At 41.4% G+C, this 18,738-nt stretch overlaps 1 pseudogene; it reads right to left on the bottom strand.

Annotated features, from left to right (window-relative positions):
* Positions 1-591: 591 nt before the first annotated feature.
* LOC142665980 (uncharacterized) lies at positions 592-18,330 on the bottom strand (annotated as a pseudogene).
* Positions 18,331-18,738: the final 408 nt, after the last annotated feature.

The following is an 18,738-nucleotide window of genomic DNA, read 5'->3' as shown; positions in this document are numbered from 1 at the left end:
CCTTTCCAAATGTACAGTGGGGCCTAAAACATTTTCAAGCAAAATATGAGTCCTGAAAGCCTCTGGGTGCTCCCTTCCTTTCGGGCCCTGCTGTGTGTCCAGGCAACGTGTTTCTTAATTCTCATGGTCGATTTACAAAGAAATCGGTCTTCAAAGTGATACTTTTATGAAAAAAGTGAAATGATATTTTTTTACGCCTGCTTTGCATGAATTCCTACAAAAAAACTGTGGGGTCAAAATACTTACAACACCCCTTAATAAATACCTTAAGGGGTGTCGTTTTCACAATGGGGTCACTTGTGGGGGTTGCCACCATTCTGACACCTATGAGCCTCTGAAAACCTGGCTTGGTGCAGGAAAACAAAATGTACTTCAAAATGTATAAAATTATTAGTAAATTTGTAAGTCTTCTAAATTGCTAAAAAAATTTTTTTAAAAAGTGCTGCCAAAATAGAGTTGGAAATATATATTTCATTAAAAAAATTGGACAGTATGTATGTACATATGTGACATATTGCAGTTAAAAATTGGGAAAAATGACATTTTGACAAAATTTCTTAAATTTTTCTAGTTTTTTATTAATTTGCGCAAATTATATCAGTCTACTTTTACCACTAAAATAAAGTACAACATGTAATGAAAAAACAATGTCAGAATTACTTGGATATTCAAAACCTTCGCAGAGTTATTCGCTGATAAAGTTAGACATACCAGATTTTAAAAATCTGGCTTGGTCATTAAGGTCCAAACAGGCTTCGTCATTAAGGGGTTAAACACCATCTGTACATTTTATATACTTGATGCTCTTCGGATAATCCAAAGAAATTTATAATTCTACTCCCATCGGGTTCTGTAAATGCCTGATTAATACCAAAAACGAAAAAATTGTGTATTACTAAAATCTGGGAAAATAAATACCAATGTTCTGGTAATAGTTACCTCTGTAATGAATCATCTAGCGAACAGTGCAGAATAGTGCACTATCACAAACAGGGTTATCACTGTTTTCCCTATTGCCATTGGGGTACATAGGAAATGACCATTAATCCTAAACACGCACAGAAAAGTTTGCCATGACTAGATACATTTTTTGTTGTCTTTACTATTTTATGTAATAGAATGTACTCTGCATAATGTAGATTTTTATGTTCACTGAGTGACTTTGGCTGCTGCAAATTCGCACAGCCCCACCCTCCATTTCCCATTGTATGACTGACTACGGTCTACAAACACCTCCTTCATCTGGTGTGTTACAGCCACTGCGCTCCAGTGCAACCCGTAATGTGGTGAATAAGCATTGGCATTCACACCCTTGTTTGCATTGGTGGCCGTAGTCCTAGACTTCTACCACCCTCTTTATGTACCAGATATCTATCTCCCATACTTCCTTTTGTGCGCGTAATTTAGGCTGGGAACACCACCTGCTTGTGGAGTAATGATCTCCCAGAGATCTATGCTAACTTCAATTTAGAGAGTAAAGCAGTTTCACTGGAATACTAAACACAAGGAGAGCTACTTATTTAATGCACACAAAAACCACTTGCCAAAACACAGCCTGGATACACGCTACTGCCTATCCTAAACAGCCAGTGTGTGAGGGATATCCCAACCCCACAGTGTGCAACTAAGTTCGTAAGACCCAAAGACAAACAATTAAAGGGGAAAGTTAAAAAGATCACCTGTGGAGAGATCGGCTTTGTCGCTTGTAGCCAGAGGAGAAGAGGAGAGAATGGTAAAAAATCTCACCTGCGGCCGCTTAGCCTGTCCTGAAAATCCCCCTGTCCGGATCACTTGCGGGGGAAGCTAAGGCTGCTGGACATGCCCAAATTCTCCACAAGATGGTAAGGAAATTCTCAAACCCTTTTGTCTCACGGTGAAATTAAATAAAAGCTTTATTAAGATAGATAAGTTACAATAATAAGAGGGATCAGTAGGAAATAAGAAAAACCTGGCCATGGAGATCTTCTCAAGAGAATTAGACAGAAGACCTAGAGATTCACTTTTAGATGAACCATTTAAAAGGTCTTTTCTGGCTAACTGGAAAAGAAACTGCCTTATTGGTCACACTAGAGACGAGTACTAATAACACGTCCTTCTATTTATAAGATTTATGTTGTCTGAATATCATGTTAGTCTCCGATAAACTTGGCAATCCTATCTCACAACGGCCTTGAAGGCCTGATAGGGAGAGAAGTAGTCTCATATTCAGAGAATATGGTTCAAGAACAAACCGTAGATAGCAAAATTATATAAAATACATTTCAGAGGCAAAGTATACATATATATATATAGCATAAGCATATAATGGCAATTGATTATTAGCAAAAGCTATAATTAATATTTTTCTTTATCAACTGTAACAATTCAGCCCCTCTGCTTTGTAAGTAAACAGGATTCTTCTTTTCTTCTTTATATCCAACACTTTTCTTTCATAGATCCCAGTCACAGTTGACCTCAGGTAAATGCAATTTGGCTGTTTGGCAGATCCAGGCTAATTCCACCCAAAAGAAATGAACACTCTTATTGCTTATTGTCTGTGAATAACATGATGTGTTTAAAATCTTTTTTTCTCTTATAGCATTTCCCACATTCTAAACGAGAATATGGTTTCTACTCTATGTAAATTCTCTGAGGAGTTCCAAACTTTGATTTCTTTGTAAAACATCTTCCACATTTAGAACATCAAAGTGGCTTCTCCCATGTGTGGCTTCTCTGATGAGCCCTAAATTTGCCTTTAGTAGTAAAACATTTCCCACATTCTGAACAGGACTACGGCTTCTCTCCTGTGTGACTTCTCTCATGTCTAACAAGATTTGATTTTATTGTAAAATACTTCCCACAATCTGAACATGAATATGGCTTATTTCCTGTGTGAATTCTCTTATGTGTAACAAGACTTGAAATTCGTGTAAAACATATCCCACATTCTGAACACGAATATGGCTTCTCTCCTGTGTGACTTCTCTCATGTGCAACAAGGCTTGATTTATTTGTAAAACATTTCCCACATTCTGGACATGGATATGGCTTCTCTCCTGTGTGACTTCTCTCATGTTTAACAAGACTTGATTTATCTGTAAAACATTTCCCACATTCTGAACATGAATATGGCTTCTCCCCTGTGTGAATTCTCTCGTGTCTAACAAGATTTGATTTATCTGTAAAACATTTCCCGCATTCTGAACATGAATACGGATTCTCTCCTGTGTGATTTCTCTCATGTTTAACAAGACTTGATTTATCTGTAAAACATTTCCCACATTCTGAACATGAATATGGCTTCTCTCCTGTGTGACTTCTCGTATGTATAACAAGATTTGATTTATCTGTAAAACATTTCCCACATTCTGAACATGAATACGGCTTCTCTCCTGTGTGACTTCTCTTATGTTTAACAAGACTTGATTTATCTCTAAAACATTTCCCACATTCCGAACATGAATATGGCTTCTCCCCTGCGTGACTTTGCACGTGTTTAACAAGACTTGATTTATGAGTAAAGCATTTCCCACATTCTGGACATGAATATGGCTTCTCTCCTAAGTGACTTCTCTCATGTGCAACAAGGCCTGATTTTTGTGTAAAAAATTTCCCACATTCTGAACAGGAATATGGCTTTTCTCCGGTGTGTATTCTCTCATGTTTGACAAGACTTGATTTATCTGTAAAACATTTCCCACATTCTGAACATGAATATGGCCTCTCTCCCGTGTGACTTCTCTCATGTTTGACAAGATTTTATTTTTGTGTAAAACATTTCCCACATTCTGAACATGAATACGGCTTCTCCCCCGTGTGAATTCTCTCATGTATAGCAAGATGTGATTTTTGTGTGAAAAATTTCCCACATTCTGAACATGACTTCTCTCCTGTATGACTTCTCTCATGTTTAACAAGACTTGATTTATCTGTAAAACATTTTTCACATAGTGGACATGAATACAGCTTCTCTTCTGTGTAAATTCTTCTGTTTGTAAAATGACCTGAGTTTTTTGTGAACGGTTTACCACATTGATACCTTTTACCCCCTTTCTGAGCTGTACTTGTGGTCACAATCTGTGATTGGTCAGGAGAAGGTTCCTCATGATTAGGGGAATTATATGATAGATCTGTACTGTGAAGTTCTGGATGTATCATCTTCTACTTTATAATTTATCAATAACCTGAAGCTCTTACCGGGATTTTCTGTTAGGAATAAAAATTTGTTTTGTGATTTTGTTTTAAAACAAACAAGTTGACACATTTATAAACATTCATATAATACTGGAAACACACATGTAGTGTTTTGAGCCAAAGCCAGAATTGGATCAAGCAGGAAGTTGAAGAAGTTTAAGACATGCCTTTTGTATCCGCTCCTGGCTTCAGCTCAAAAAACTACCTCAAAAACTATATATGTGTGATTCCAGCCTTATAACGCTTTGTATAATACTTTCAAATATATACATGACAAAGTCCACAATTCTGGTCTACACCCAGTCCTCCACTTTTATTATATTAAAATGGACGTTATAAAAAAATTTTTTTTTTAAAAGCAGAATTTTTTATGCCAATGAAGCCTGTCCTCTGCTAACACATTTGGCCCTTTAACCCTTTCCATCTTTGGCCACTTTTGACCTTCCTGACAGAGGCTCATTTTTCAAATCTGACAGGTTTAAATTTATGTGGCAATAACTTCAAAATGCTTTTACCTATCCAAGCGATTCTGAGACTTTTTTCTCGTGACACATTGGATAATTTAGGTCACTGGCAAAATTTGCTCAATACATTCAGTATTTAATTGTGAAAAACACCAAAATTTAGCAAAAAATTGCAAAAATTATCATTTTTCTCAATTTAAATGTATCTGCTTGTAAGACAGGCAGTTATACCATGCAAAATTGTTGCTAATTAACATCCCCCATATGTCTACTTTAAATTGGCATCATTTTTTTAACATCCTTTTATTTTTCTACGTTACAAGTATTAGAACTTTAGCAGCAATTTCTCACATTTTCAAGAAAATTTAAAAAGGCTATTTTTACAGGGGCCAGTTTAGTTGTGAAGTGGCTTTGAGGGCCTTATATATTAGAAACCCCCAATAAGTCACCCCATTTTAAGAACTTGACCCCTCAAAGTATTCAAAACAGAATTTAGAAAGTTTCTTAAACCTTTAAACGTTTCACAGGAATTAAAGCAATGTAGAGGGAAAATGTAACAATTTTATTTATTTTTGTAGAAATTCATTTTTAATACATTTTTTTTGTAACAGAAGGTTTTACCAGAGAAACGCAACTCAATATATATTGCCCAGGTTCTGCAGATTTAGCAAATATCCCACGTGGCCCTAGTGTGGTAATAGACAAGCACAGGCCTTAGAAGCAAAAGAGCACCTAGAGGATTTTGGGGCCTTCTTTTTATTAGAATATATTTTAGGCACCATGTCAGTGTTGAAGGGCTCCTGCGGTAACAACGCAGTGGAAATTCCCAAAAAGGTACCCCATTTAGGAAACTACACACCTCAAGGAAATTATGTAGGGATATTGTGAGCATTTTGACCCCACAGGTTCATTGCAAAAATTATTCGAAGTAGAAATCTACGTTTTTTTTCAAAGAAAATGTAGGTTTAGCTAATTTTTTTTCATTTCCACAAGGACATAAGGAGAAAAAACACCGCAAAATTTGTAAAGCAATTTCTCCCAATTAAAACAATACCCCACATGTGGTCATAAATGGCTGTTTTGACACACGGCAGGGCTCAGAATGGAAAGAGCGCTATTTGGATTTTGGTGCTCAAATTTAGCAAGAATAGTTTGCGGAGGCCATGTCGCATTTGCAAAGCCCCTGAGGGGACAAAACAGTGGAAACCCCCCAAAAGTGACCCATTTTGGAAACTACACCCATTGAGGAAATTATCTAGAGGTATAGTAAGCATTTTGAAAATGTAGGTTTAGCTAATTTTTTTTCATTTCCAGAAGGACTAAAGGAGAAAAAGCAATTTGTAAAGAAATTTCTCCAGAGTACGGCAATACCCCATATGTGGTAATAAACTGCTTTTTGGGCACACAGTAGGGCTCAGAATGGAAGGAGTGCCATTTGGCTTTTGGAGTGCAGATTTTACTGGATTGGTTTCTGAGAGCTATGTCGCATTTGCAAAGCCCCGGTGGGACCAAAGCAGTGGAAACCCCCCAGAAGTGACAACATTTTGTAAACTACACCCCTCAAGGTATTCACCTAGGGGTGTAGTGAGCATGTTAACCCCGCAGGTGTTTTGCAGAAATTAGTGTGCACTCGATGTTGCAGAGTGAAAATGGGATTTTTTTCATAGATATGCCAATATGTGGTGCCCAGCTTGTGCCACCATAACAAGACAGCTCTCTCATTATTATGCTGTGTTTCCCGGTTTTAGAAACACCCTACATGTGGCCCTAATCTTTTGCCTGGACTTTTGACAGGGATTCAGGAGTGAAAGAGTACCATGTAAAATTGAGGCCTAATTTGGCGATTTACAAAGTATTGGTTCACAATTGCAGAGCTCGGATGTGAAATAATAAAAGAAAGAAGTGGCCCCATTTTGGAAACTGCACCCCTCAAGGAATTTATTAAGAGGTGTAGTGAGCATCTTCACCCCACAGCTCTTTTCCATAAATGATTGCGTTGCGGATGGTGCAAAGTAAAAATTTAAATTTTTCCCTAGATATGCTATTTCAGTGGCAAGTATGTCGTACCCAGCTTGTGCCACTGGAGACACACACCCCAAAAATTGTTAAAAGGGTTCTCCCGGGTATGGCGATGCCATATATGTGGAAGTAAACTGCTGTTTTGGCACAATGTAGAGTTCAGAGGGGAGGGAGCACCATTTGGCTTTTGGAGCATGGATTTGCTTGGTAGTAGATTTGTTTGAATATTGCTGGTGTTTCCGTTTATAATATGGGGGCACATGTAAGCTGGGCAGAGTACATCAGGGGCATAGTCAGGTGGTATAATAATTGGGTTAAAAAAAAACAATAAAATAATCCATAGATGCGTGTTACGCTGTGCTCAATCCTTTCTGCACAGGCCGATGTCGCACTGATAAATGTCCTTCCTTATCCCCCTTTTGGTCCACACTTCCACATTTGCAGTTTGGGGAATTTTGCTGGGAAGTGTTGGCCTGGTATAATACGGGCGCCCTCGCTTCCAGCAGATATGTTTGGGCCATACCCTTCCTGGTTCCCTAATTTTAGGGCCTTGATAATTTGCCTCATGAAACAGAAGAAATGTTCCCCTTGGGCCGGCACAACTGCATATTTTTTATTTCCTGACTTATGGAAGCCTTAACTAATTTTATTTTTTGATAGACGTAGTGGTATGAGGTTTTTGCTGGATGAGCTGTAGTTATTATTGGTACCATTTTGGAGTACATGCGACTTTTTGTCCTATTTTTTGGGAGGCAAGGGACCAAAAAACTGCAATTCTGGTATAGTTTTTTAGGGTTTTTTTATACAGCGTTCACCATGTGTTATAAACTACATGTTAACTTTATTGTGCGGTTCAGTACGATTCCGGCGATACCTAATTTTTAGCACTTTTTTATGTTTTACAACTTTTTGCACAATAAAATTACTTTTGTAAAAATAATGTATTATTGTAATTTTTTCTGTCGCCAAGTTGTGAGAACCATAACGTTTTAATTTTTTCGTCGACAGAGCTGTATGAGGGCTTGTTTTTTGCGAGACGAGCTATAGTTTTTATAGGCACCATTTTTGGATACATGCAACTTTTTGATGATCACTTTTTATTCCAATATTTGTAGGGCAAAGTGACCACAAAACAGAAATTCTCGTATAGTTTAAGGTTTTTTTTTTACGCTGTTCACCGCGTGGAATAAATAACATAATATTTTTATAGTTCAGGCGGTTACAGATACGGCGATACGAAACATGTATGGTTTATTTATCTTTTCAGTAATAAAGGACCTGTTAAGGGAACAGGGCGATTGTGTTTTATTTTATTACTTGAAACTTTTAATATATGTTTTAAAACTCTTTTTTTTTTTAAACCTTTTTTCAAGTCCCACTAGGGGACTTGAAGGTCTAACTGGCCGATTAGTTTTTTCTAATACATTGCCGGTGGGGCCTAATCAGCTTTTGTAATGGCAGAGCAGGAGGCCATTGTTAGTTCTCTTTTTGCCATAGCAGCATCAGCAGCCCTGATTGAATGGCAGGGCTGGCGATCTGCTAGCAACCTCTAAGATGCAATGATCTCTTGCGATCGCTGCATCGAAGGGGTTAATGGCAGGCATCGGAGCTAGCTCCGTCTCCCACCATTACAGGTGGATGTCAGCTGTAACATACAGCTGACATCCACCGCAGATGAGGCCGGCTCAGCTCCTGAGCTGGCGCCATCTTGTCATCGGCTACGGAAGCCTTTCAGGCCCCGCCACCGGGCAGGGGCTGGAAGTTTTGTGTGCTACGCAAACTGGGAGGCAAGTATTAGGCCTCCGGTTGCCATTGCAGCCACTGGAACCCCAGCAATTTAATTGCTGGGTTTTCCGATGAGCTGCAAACAGCTTAAATGCATTTAAAGGGTTAATGGCGTGGATCGAAGCTAATTTCGGTCCCCGCCATTACAGCTGGATGTCAGCTGTAACATACCGCTGACATCCGGTGATGGTGGCACCGACTCAGCTTCTGAGCCAGTGTCCACCATTTGTCGTATGGATACAGCCAAATGCGGGAAGCACTGGCTTTCCATGACGTATCCATTTGGAAAATGTCGGAAAGGGGTTAATACTAACTGGACATAAAATATATTAACTTAATATTGTTACAAACAATCTAATCTTGGCCACAGTCTACATTTAACAATATAATCTGTCATGGGACAAAGCACACATCTCAGGCTGAATTCACAGACATGACAATGTCTGTATATCCTAACGGCTGAACAGACCTCAGATCTCAATTTTATAGAACATCTTGGGGATGCAGAGGAATAAACAGAGTGAGGCTAACAATCAGAATCTGGTTAAAGGTTCCCAGTACATTGTTAAATCCATTCCACTAAGAATTCAGGCTGTTCTAATAGGAAAGAGGGTCTTATCAAGTACTAATAAGGTGAACGTAATGAAGCGGCCCCATTTAGGTTTTAGCCATGTGGCAATTTAATTGCAAATTGTTGTTCTATTCCTCTGCCAACCGATACTTATTTAGTCTTGTTTTTCTCAGAACATATAGGGCTTTGATATTGTGTAATAAATAAGGAATATATTTAACTGTGATAGAGTGGGAGAGGTGAAAAGGGGAAAACTTTGTGGGACGTTTTAAAACATCCTAGCAGGGATAGGTGTAAACTATAAGCAGTCGGTAAATGGTTAAAATAGGTGCTTCCTAATAACCACGATCTGTTTTTTTCAATTCAATCTAAAAAGATCCATATCTTTAAACCATCTTGAAAACTTCTTAAAGACCCTAAAGTGTACCAAATTACCAATATGACTTTTCAGAATAATCTGCCATATGTGCGTACAGGAGGAATAACACTATTTCTGGCCATTAAATGATTTGTATATGGCATTATTTTAGACGTTTTCACTTTGCAGGCTCTCACTCTAATTCTAAGTTTTCCTTGAGGTAGTGGGTGGAGCCTAACATTTACCATGTCTTCCATACACTGCGAACACAGAGCTATACTGTTTTAACGGACTGTGTGAAGGGCCCGTGAAAAAATAGGACATGTTCTATTTTCGTCCGTTTTCATGGATCCTTCAATAGACTCAAGCAGACAGCGATCCTGTTTTAATGGACTGTGTGAAGGGCCCGAGGAAAAAAAGGACATGTTCTATTTTCGTCCGATTTCATGGACCTCTCAAGAGACTCAAGTATGTGAGGGATCCGTGAAAACGGGTCCCGCACGGGTGCGACTCGGACGTGAAAAGCATCTGTGTATGAGTTTAAAAAAAAATGCTACAGTTAAAAAAAAAATGCTGCGAAGTAAGAATGCTTTCCTAAATAGAAGTGTCAATAGTTTTTTTTTTATCAATTAACAAAATACAAAGTGAATGAACAGAAGAGGAATCTAAATTAAATCAATATTTGGTGTGACCACCCTTTGCCTTCAAAACAGCATCAGCTCTAAGTCATGGGTTTTGTAAGATTATAGTCAGGTGTATGATTAACAAATTATACCAAAAGGTGATGATTAGCATTTTCATATGTAGGTTGAAACACAGTCATTAACTGTAACACACAGCTGTGTATGAGGCTTTAAACAGGGTGAGGAACAGCCAACCCCTGCTACAAAAGGTGAGGTTGTGGAAGACAATTTCATGTCACAGCTCCACTATGGCAAGACTGAACACAGCATCAAGACACAAGGTAAAGCAAAATAGAGAAAAATGGAAGCAGCACTCCAGGTAAAGTGACTACAGTGGTTTATTCACCATTGATGCAGACAAGCAACGTTTCAGCTCCTCCTTGGAGTCATTATCAAGTTTGATAATGGCTTTAAGCAGGAGCTGAACCATCACTTGTCTGCATCATTGGTGAGTAAACCACTGTAGTTACTTTACCTGGAGTGTTGCTTCCTTTTTCGTGTTTTGATTTGCCTATTTGGACCTTAGAGTCCGCTTTGCTGAAGATTGCACCCGGATTCTAACTAGATTCCATTTTACAGTGCTGCTCCACTTTGGACTTCTTCACATTTTAAAACACAAGGTAGTTATACTGCATCAGAAAGGTCTCTCCCAGGCAAAGATTTCAATGCAGACAGGGGTTTCCAAATGTGCAGTTCAAGTTCTTTTGAAGAAGCACAAAGAAACGGGCAAAGTTGAGGACCGTAGGGGGCGTGGCTTGGTCGCGCAACGAGACTAGTCGCATGATACAGTAGCTCCGTACCGAGCCCATGATTTCTAGATCCTGCTGACATCCTACCTGTACTATAATATATCCGGACGGTCGCAGGTCGATCTACTATCCAGAGAGACGGTAATGGGTCCTACACGAGGTCAGTCGGCGGCGGAAAAGCTGCAGGAATTTGCACGAGGCGAGGGCCAAGATGGCGGGCGCTCGCCGATGCCACAGCGTGCGCGAGGGGCGGACAAGCTGGCAGCAGCGGGAAGCTCCACTTCTGTGGAGCCTGTGGCGCCTGAACTCACCCTGAAGGACGTCTCTGACACACTGCTCCAGGCAATTTCGTCCTGCAAAACCTCGCTCACAGGTAAACTGGAGGAGGTTAAGACTGATATAGGCCTCATAAGGCACGACATGCAAGCCATGAGGGAGCGCATATCCCACGCTGAGGAACGAATTTCTGGCCTGGAAGACCGGCTCGATCCGATACCCCGGACCCTGTCCGCCTTAGAGGAAGCAGCCGAAATATGGAAGCAGAAATCAGATGACCTAGAAAATCGCCTGCGCAGAAACAACATCAGAATATTGGGACTGCCTGAGAAAACGGAAGGTCAGGATTCTATTGGCTTTATGGTCAAATGGCTGCACGAGCTGTTTCCTGATGCGGTTTTCTCTGCGGCTTTCGCGGTGGAGAGGGCTCATAGGGTGCCGGCGCGTCCCTTACCACCTGGGGCGCCTCCTAGGCCTATGTTGGCGCGCTTATTGAACAGCAATGACCGGGATTTGATCCTAAGGCAGGCTCGGAAAAAGCAGGACATCAGATATAATGGAGCTGCAGTATCAATATTTCCTGACTTCAGCGCGGAATTACAGAAAAGGCACGCTACCTTCATGTCGGTGAAACGGAGGCTTCGGGATCTACAAATTCCATACTCCATGGCGTATCCTGCTAGGCTGCGAATCGTGGATGGAGATCGGTCGCTTTTCTTTGCAACTCCGAAGGACGCAGACGACTGGGTGAATCGCCAGAGACCTCAGCCGCGGAACTGAGATTCTCCATTGTGCCATGGGCTGTTGATATGCTGATCACCGGAGAGATGGCTGAGTGAGCTTTTACGTCCTAATTATTTGTATCCTTGAACTGGTTATTATCACTGTGTCAAGATGGACGCTGCGCTGCATTGCATTGCCTGTGATTTACTTCTCTCTGTCATATTCTGGATAATGTTCAAGGTTTACAAAGTTCCTGCTAACCGTCACAACATGCATTTTCTTTCATGTTTTATATAACTTGCTTATATAGATACTAGGTGTATATTCATATACTGACACATGGGTTCTCCCCCGTATATGTTAAGCCACTACGGCACAGGTATAAAGTCGTCACTGTTGACGCTAAATTACCTTCTTGAGTACTGCACTCATATGTTACCTGGTACGTGTGTTCCATTTCCGTACCACAGTTTTCTAAAGGTTCATAGTTTAAGTCTTACAAACCTATATTGGCTCAGCCCGCAGCATGAACATGGGTCTCTAGGGGGCCCTCCCCTCACTCATCATATATGTAATATGTATAATGGCTAACATAACGGTAATGTCATGGAATGTGAGAGGGTTGGGTACTGCTAGGAAAAGGGCAATGGTCTTTGCACAGGTTAGGAAATACTCTCCACATATTTTGTGTATACAGGAGACTCACCTAACCATAGATAAACTATGTGTGTTAAACAGACAGTGGGTTCAATGGTCCTGTCATTCCTGTTATTCGTCCTACTCACGTGGGGTGTCCATATTAGTGCATAAGTCTCTCAGGTGGGAGGTGGATACAGTACGGATTGATGATAATGGGAGATATGTGTTTATACATGCCTATATAAATAATATTTCTTATGTACTGCTGGGAGTGTACATCCCCCCCCCCCAGCTTCAGTGTCGGTAATGCATCAGGCGGTTGCTTTTTCTGCGGCATATCCGGGTGCTAGGCTGCTTTGTATGGGGGACTTTAATATGACTATGGATAGTGACATGGATAGATTCAGACACAGCCAGGGGACGGTGACTCCACACTCTTCAGACACCCGCCTTCGCGTACTGATGGAGGAGGTGGGATGGACTGATATTTATAGGTCTTTATTTCCCTACACCAGAGTATACTCATGTTCCTCCTTGGGGCACAGTTCATTGTCACGGATAGATTATATGTTTGGCAACGCCCTGTTAATGGTAATGTCACCCCAAATTGTGTACAAGCCTAGGGGAGTGTCAGATCACTGTCCTGTCTTGGCTCATTTTCAACTCCCTGATATCCTTAGACCCAGAGGGTGGAAGATACACCCCTTTTGGTTGACGGCCATGGGAACAAACGATAGAATACCCGACCAACTACAGGTCTTTTTGCAGAGTCACCAGGATTTTGAGAATGCGGGTGTTCTGTGGGATACGTCTAAGGCCTATCTTAGGGGCTGCCTCAAGTCATCCATATCGTATGTAAAGCGCTCTGCTTCTAAAATGGAGGATGATCTAGCTGGGAGATGCTCGGATCTGGAGGCGATATATGTGGCAGATCCTACAGAGGCCAATAGACAGACTTGGCTAGACTCTGGGAGACAATATTTGCTACTATTGCAGGAACGTGCACAGCGTAAACAATTCTTCTACAAGCAGACTCAGTTTGAATCTGGTGGTCAGTCCAGTAAGCTTCTGGCGTACCTAGTGCGGCAGAATTCCCAATCTCCTTCTATTCTTAAAATTAAAGGGCCTGACGGTGATATCATAATGGATAATAAAGGAATTGCGGATAGGTTTGCGCAATACTATAGAGAGCTGTATTCCACTAAAATGCAGTATGACATGGGGGAACTCACGGGTTACCTGGATGGAATTCTTTTTCCCACTCTGTCTGACCATGATAGACATTTCCTAGAAGCAGACATTACAGAGGAGGAAGTCACTCGGGCACTCCAGGATATGGCGAAGGGCAAGTCCCCGGGCCCTGATGGGATACCTGTGGAGGTTTATTGTAAATATTCTGCAGAATTGACCCCAGTGCTGCATACCATGTTTTTACATTCCCATTCTCAGGGTTGCCTGCCTGAGTCTCTCAATGATGCCACGGTCGTGATATTACTTAAACCAGATAAGGACCCTGTGGAATGTGGGTCATATCGGCCGATATCGCTATTGAACAGCGACTATAAAGTATTAAAAAAGATATTGGCGAATAGATTAAACGCTGTAATTCTAAGTATAATCCACCCTGATCAATCAGGCTTTATGCCTGGAAAGTCGACATCTGATAATATTCGAAGAGCACAAGTTATAATGCAAGTTGGACTGGCATTGGAAGAAAACTGGGCTATGGCTTCACTAGACGCAGCTAAGGCCTTCGACTCGGTCGAGTGGCCATACCTGCTGGCAGTACTACAGAGATTTGGGTTTGGTCCCGGATTCATCAGATGGATATCCACGTTATATAGTTCTCCTAGAGCTCAAATTTTGGTTAATGGACTCTTGTCCCCATATTTTCACTTGGCAAGGGGTACCAGACAGGGATGCCCGTTATCTCCCCTCCTGTTTGCAATAGCTATTGAACCACTGGCTCTGGTCATAAGGCAACATCAGTCGTACCGGGGCATACAGCTGGGTGGTAGAGAGGACAGAATCGGCTTGTATGCTGACGATATGATCCTATTCATGTCTAAACCTAAGGATACTTTGCCGGTTGCGATAGAATCGATAGACAGGTTTGGGAGGTATTCTGGACTATGCATCAACTGGACTAAGTCCTATTTTCTTCCCTTACAGGAAGCGGGTTGGGCTCAGGTGGAAAGTGGCACCAATACCACTGTCCTTTTTTAAGGCCGTACATGCCCTTTTACCTTCTTTCATATGGGGATCCGGTAGGCCGAAACTCAAGCTAACTTCTTTGCAGAGACCTAAATTAATGGGGGGCACATCCCTCCCAGACTTCTACCTGTATTACTTATCTGGTCAATTGCGATATCTTACCACATGGGTGAATAGGGAGGTATTGCCTAATAGAGAATACTATCTAGCACTCTATTTAGATTTACCTAACCTTTGGCCTGTACTGGAGGGTATGCCTCTCTCACGTAGGAAGCTCCTACCTCTACATAGAGTGGCTGCGCAGGTCTGGCAGGCAACCAAAAAACTCATATCATTCACGGAGGTGGTGGCTGAACAATCTTTATGGTATAATCCATCATTGGTACATCTGACAGCCTCGATGGATCCACAATTCTGGATAGGACATGGAGTCGAGTGTGTAGGGGACGTATATATAGAGGGGGAAATCATGTCATTTATACAAATACAAGAGGAATTTGATATCCCTAGGAACGCTTTTTACAAGTTTTTACAAATTAGACATGCGCTTCGCTCCCAATTTCCTCAAACTGGGAGGAGCATATCGAATTTCCCCCTCATAGGAGTTTTTAAATCACAAGGCCCTAGGGGTTTAATTTCAGCTATATACTCCTTCCTCATACAGGCGAAATTAACGGCTGCTCCGCTGGCAGTCGAAGATAAATGGAAAGGTCGTATCCCTAATTTGGACAACGAGATGTGGAACGATATTTTACAATCTCACTTAACGGTGTCTCCGGCCGCCAATAACAGAATGACGCAGCTGTTTATAATACATCAGAGCTACTTAACTCCGGTTAGACTCCATAGGATGGGTAGGTGCCCTACGGCTGATTGTCACAGATGCGGTGCTGGGGACTCCGATTTCTGGCACATGATATGGATGTGTCCAAGGATTCAGACATTTTGGAAAGAGGTTATAGATTTACTTGATGGGATTTTACAGTTTCCACTACCACTCTTGCCTGAATTGTGTCTGTTCGGACTCACGTCTGAGGAAATATGGTCAAGCCATACTAGAACATTCTTGAGGGAGGTGTTGTTTATGGCTCGTAAGTCAATTGCCCTTCGATGGATGGGCCCTAAACCCCCTACTTTAGCCCAATGGAAGGCCATGGTAAACTCCACACTAGCCTACGCTAAAGTGGTGTACCGACATAGGGGTTGCGCGGAGAAGTTTATGAAGGTATGGGGTCCTTGGTGTGAGTCATCACTTACACAATATACACCACATAGATATACTGACTTACGTGACTCCTTGCTGTTGCCGCAGTGATAACCTTGTACTGTTACGATATGCATTGTTTTTTTGTGTAACACGCTGTGTATAGTAAAAATGTAACGACACCGAGGCTGATTTCCCTAAGTCTCCAATCTCAAGTATTGTAAAAGCGGACTGTAACTTACCGAATTGTAAATTCAATGTCAATGTATATTTTATAATTTTATAATGATATGCCTTGTTTAATATGTAAGACTATGTTAATCTTTAATAAAACGAGTTTAAAAAAAAAAAAAAAAAAGTTGAGGACCGTAGATGCAGCGGTTGGCCAAGGAAACTTAGTGCAGCAGATCAAAGACACATCATGCTTACTTCCCTTCCAAACTGGAAAATGTCCAGCAGTGCCATCAGCTCAGAACTGGCAGAAACCAGCGGAACCCAGGTACACCTATCTACTGTTTGGAGAAGTCTGGCAAGAAGTGGTCCTCAAGGAAGAATTTCGGCCAAAAAGCCATATCTTCGACATGGAAACAAGGCCAAGCGACTCAGCTATTCATGAAAACATAGAACCTGGGGTGCAGAAAAATGGCAGCAGGTGCTCTGGACTGATGAGTCAAAATTTGAATACTGTACAATAATGAGCGTCTGCAGGCAACAGTGAAGAATGGTGGAGGTTCTTTGAATGTTTGGGGCTGAAATTCAAAATGGAGTTGGGGACCTTGTCAGGATTAATGGTGTTCTCAATGCTGAGAAATACAGGCAGATACTTATCCATCATACAATACCTTCAAGGAGGCATCTGATCGGCTCCAAATTTATTCTGCAGCAGTACAACGACCCTAGACCCTAAACATACAGCCAATGTCATTAAGAACTATCTGCAGTGTAACGAAGAAAAAGGAGCCCTGGAAGTGATAAGGCCCCCACAGAGCCCTGATCTCAACATCATTGAGTCTGTCTGGGATTACATGAAGGGACAGAAGGATTTGAGGAAGCCTACATCCACAGAAGATCTGTGCTTAGTTCTCCAAGATGTTTAGAACAACCTAGCCGCCGAGTGCCTTCAAAAACTGTGTGCAAGTGTATCTAGAAGAATTGATGCTGAAGGAAAAGGGTTGTCAATCTACATATTGATTTGATTCAGATTGCTCTTCTGTTCATTCACTTTGTATTTTGTTAATTGATAAAAAAAATTAACACTATTTTTAAAAGTATTCTTACTTTGTAGCATTTTTCCACAATACTTTTGCACAGTACTGTATTATAGGTGTTACCTGTCAGTGTAATCCTCCCAGTGATGATAATGAGATGTATGATAAGAATTGATCCCTACAAAACAGGAAGTGTCAGTCTACTAGGAGACTCAGTGGCCAGGGTGAAATGCAAGATTTTAGGATTATTTTTAAAGATGACATAGAAAAAAAACTAATATATCTTAAAAAATAGGTTTAACATAAAAACTTGATTTAAAGGGGTTTTCCCATCTTGGACAATTATGGCATGCCCACAGGATATGCCATAAAAGTCATATAGATGCGGGTCCCACCTCTGGGACCTGCACCTACCTCTAGAACGGGGCCCCCATAACCCCGTTCCAGCTTACTTGGATCCTGCTGCCATCCAGCCACTTCCTGGTTAGGTGGTCGGGAGTTACGAAAACAGCCGAGCTCACAGAGCTACGGTGTTTCCGTAACTCCCATAGAAGTGAATGTGTACATGTCATAATTATCCAAGATGGGAAAACCCCTTTTAACAGTGCAAATGTTAATCGTCGTTGGTGTCCTCCAAAATCTGATGCTAAGCCTAGTGCATGACCGGATTCATAGAACACCATTTAGAGAACTTATATGTGCAGTCACAGTTCCCACAGGTCCTGCACTATGTATAATACATTGCATGAAGTGTTACTGTTAGGGCTTATTTACACGAGCGTGTTAAACGTCTGTGGGACGGCCGTTGAAATAGCGGCCGTCCCACGGACCTATGTAATTCAATTTGGCCGTTCACACAGCCGTTGTTTCAACGGACCGTGTGATGGGTCCATGCGAAAATAGGACATGTTCGTTCTTTTCGCACATCAGGCATCCCTCCATAGACTCTCGACTATGGGGGATGCGTGACATCGCATCCCGCAGCGCTGAGCACGGATGCACCTCGGACGTGAAAAACAGCAGTTTTTCACCTCCGAGATGCGCAGCGTTCGTGTAAATAAGGCCTAATGCAGAGCTAAGGAGGAACCTCACCTTACGAAACCTCGTAATTCACTTTCTAAATTAATTATTACTTACCTGTGGTAACATCTCCTGGAGTTTCCTCCTCCACTTTACTCTTACATGGTTGATTGCCCCTCACCCGCTTTTCTTCTGCTTCATCCTCTGCTTTAATATTAGTCTGATCTTCCCCCTGATTTCACATATGTAACAATTCAGTACAATACAGCAGATAGTGCGAAGAATCTAATAGATCAACATAAGAAACCACCAAAATCTATGACCACATCTATAACCACAGGACCAATAAGAGCCACACCCCCTATATAGATCTGGTAGAGAGCTCAGCTTCATCTACCTGATGATTCTCTGGGACATTCTGTTTTTCCTCTGGACAGTCCTGGGAATACAGAGGACTGGGACATCTCTCTAGTGGATTTCTCCTACTGGATCCATCTGTAGGAAACACGCAGTGAATGAATACATGACTACTGTATACCTGTCTATATATCAGACACTTCTCTATACACTTCTGTTTACTGATCAGAGCCGAAATTACAACGTTGAGGTCCTCACTACCTGTGTTGATATTCCTGCAACTTGTAAGCCGCAG

This window comes from Rhinoderma darwinii, chromosome 1 (assembly GCF_050947455.1).
Source record: "Rhinoderma darwinii isolate aRhiDar2 chromosome 1, aRhiDar2.hap1, whole genome shotgun sequence".
Classification (NCBI taxonomy): domain Eukaryota; kingdom Metazoa; phylum Chordata; class Amphibia; order Anura; family Rhinodermatidae; genus Rhinoderma; species Rhinoderma darwinii.
This window is presented reverse-complemented; position numbering and strand designations above follow the sequence as displayed.